We start from the raw sequence: 3,282 nt of genomic DNA on the forward strand, positions 1-3,282 counted from the left end.
TCAAGAAACATTTCACAACTAACCCAAAATATTTTAATCACAAAGCCCTAGAATTATATAAAAATCCACATACTCACCAGGTTACTTTGTCAGTTGTCCTGGAAATGAATGCTGGGATCACTGTCATTTCTGATCCACAAATAAAGACTTCCCTTCCAGCATCTGGCTTTTCGGCTTCATATTATTGCGGAAGCATTCTTACTCTCCTGGCTGGAGAAACGAGCCTGATTTCTTCTAACAGGAACATATAAACATTACTTCTCTTTCCCTTTTTCTAATTTGCAATGCACTCTTGCAATTCCTTTACTTTTCATTTACCAGATAATTTGGAATTTTGTAATCAATGCCCAAATTAGGTGTTTTTTTAAAATATCTTTTATTAAATTACTGCTTGCACCTGTCAGCGCAAATCCATTCATAATGCTTTTCAAAGTCAGCTTCTATATCAGTAATAAAGTTTTTATTGCCAGTTTTATCACCTTTCCTGTTTGCCTGTATTGCTTCTTTTGACCCTTTATGAGTTGCATTCCCTTTCTGGAATGTGATTTATTTTTTGGCAGCAGTTATTTTACTTTGAGGCCCTCAATTTCCAAATTGTTAGAGTTGCCCCAAAGGAAACATTTCCTTCACTTCCCAGTTTTAAATGCAGTTTTTTCTTGGCACTGTTGCATATATTCAAATTTGCAATATCCATTACTGCTTCATGATTGTCATCTACCTCTAAATCCCACAAACAAATTTTTACCTTCATTTCCCAGGCTTCTCTGGTATGTTGTCTTCAGGAAGATTAGAATTAGAATCCACCCCCTGATGATTTTTACATAGTGTTTCACACCCACAAATTGGTCCACAATCACAACAGTAATAACAGTAACAGCAACCACACTGACAACAAAAGATACACATTTACCACCTAATTTTTACAATTTATAATTTCACATTTTCAGTTTCTAATGGTGTGACTTCTGTCTCAGTTATTGGTTTTATTTGTAACAAACCACTTTTACTTCTCTCATGAGTCACCACCAACACCTTTGTTCTTTGTTTGGGGTCACCTGGAATATTAATAGAGATATTCAAAACAGGTAGGGGTTCTGGTCCACCACCCATTGAAGTCCTTTTAAATGTGGCTTTCAATCCCTGTCCTGGAATAACCATCCAGCCTCTTTCAGGTCCAGTCACCACCTTTCCTCGTGTGTAGTGAGTCCAACCCTTCTCAGCCATCTGGACAGCAGATTCAATACTAAATAAGGAACTTCCCTTCTTTGGTTGTAGAGATTCCTCCTTCCATTTACGAATCAGCACCCACTGTCCCGGCTGGATCTTATGGACTGGAAATTCCAAAGAAGCTGTTTGTGCCACCAAGCCTTCCTGTTAAAGAGAAGTTCTTGTTCTGCATATAGCTATTGGCCTCCCTCCTTTGGGAGCCTTTACCCTCTGGTGTTAACCTTTTTACATATCAAACATCCCTCTGTAGCCCTTTGGACTATGCCATAAATTCCAAGGGTAGCATACAGTAGGATTTCAAATACACTTCTACCAATGCTTTAGTTCCTCAATGACTCCCCTCATGTAATTTTTGGATCACCATTCTTACACTACCTTGTGATAACCACAGAATCCCCTTAAGGCCATTTTTGTTGTTTGGCAATTATAAATCTACTATAGCTTCAATCCTTTTACTATCTATTTCCCTTTCCCCTTCAATTATAATATATCCTAGATATTTTATCTCCTTTTCTACCAATTGGGCTTTATTTTCTAGACATCCTCAATCCTTATTCTGCCAAAAAAGTTGCTTTCTCATTTCTTGATAATTTCCAGAATAAGATCTGACAAAACTGGGAAGCTACATGAGAATGTATTTGCTTCCACAGCTAAAAGTGGAGGAAAAAACAAACAAACAGTTGTCTTGTGTTAGATAGACTATACTTGTCCATGGAAGCTCTATCAAAAATTTCAAATTTTTCTTTCTCCTCCCCCTTTCACCCTGATTAGATGCCATGTTACAAAAAATATAACTCAGTAAACGTATTGTAAATAACACATTCAGGATTTTAAAAGGTAAAGCACATAGGCTCATCTATCAGCATTGAGCCAACATTTCTGGAATGCCTTTGTCTTAGACAGATAATATTCAAATCACCCTTGTGGCAGCACATAAAAGAAGCAACAGGATAACTGAGAAGACAAATGATTGTCTCCCCCTTCCCCCCCCCTCACCAAACCAGACAGAGTAAAAAGGCAGCGCCGCCCTGCTCTGCTCTCGTTTCCCCGGAGCAGAGTTGGGGCCACTGCCTATCTCAGTCACGTGGACGAAGGGCCGTGTAAACACCACCAGATGGCTCCGCCGCTGCTGCCGCCACCACCGCCACCGGAGATAAGCAGGCTGTTGCTCCTGCGGTCACCATCCCACTATTATGGAAGATAGCCTGGTCTGCACCTTCGGGGGCCTCAGCCTCCAGCAGCCCCGCTGTGCCCAAGGCAGGGCCCCCACTCATCGCTTCAGCAAAAGCCTCTATTTGCTCTGCGGCCTGCCCGGGTCGGGCAAAAGTACTCTGGCCAGGTAAGCGTGTCCCGGCTGCAGCCATTCCCACTTCCTTTGATAGGTCGTGCCGGGGGGGAGATCCACGGGAGGAAGCCAGCGCGGTTCGAGGGTCGCCAGGAGCACGCCGCATTAGCTGGCACCACAGGGGGTGGTACCACAGCAACGCTGACAGTCCGGGCCGTGCACCGCCGGACTGTCCATTGACTTCCATGGGGATGCTTGGCAATGGCCGATTGAAACCAGTTCAAGGATCGAGCTGCGGGATGGCTTTGAGTGGCAGAGAGAGACACAGAGATGCAAATGCATCTCCACAGGAGATGCAGCAAGGGCAGGAGATGAGGAGGAGTCAGCCTATATCTGTGCACATGCACAGACTTAAACAGAGGCTTCCAAACCTGACACGCACACATATGTGGATGTCTGGGAAAAAAGGGGGAAAAGTGGGCGTGACTATTTAAAGACCCCCACTTTTCCTTTCCTTCCTCCTCTTTGGCAGTGTTGACTTCTGCTCCTCCAATCCTGGTTGCTCCTCATGGTCCCTGCCTGACACGGCAATTTCTGAGAGCGGGGAGCAGCTGCCTACTCCCACCTCCCATGGAGCAGAACTGCTGCTTCCTCGCCCTCCCAGCAAAAGAACCCCAGAGAGCTGGAAGATGTCCTTTCTCCCATTTTCAGCTTCTCATCCTCTCTTTTCCGAGCGCCCCTCCCAGAGTGAGCCAGAAGCCTCAACTCTG

This window comes from Protobothrops mucrosquamatus, unplaced genomic scaffold (assembly GCF_001527695.2).
Source record: "Protobothrops mucrosquamatus isolate PMUCROS unplaced genomic scaffold, P.Mucros_1.0 scaffold3449, whole genome shotgun sequence".
Lineage (NCBI taxonomy): Eukaryota > Metazoa > Chordata > Lepidosauria > Squamata > Viperidae > Protobothrops > Protobothrops mucrosquamatus.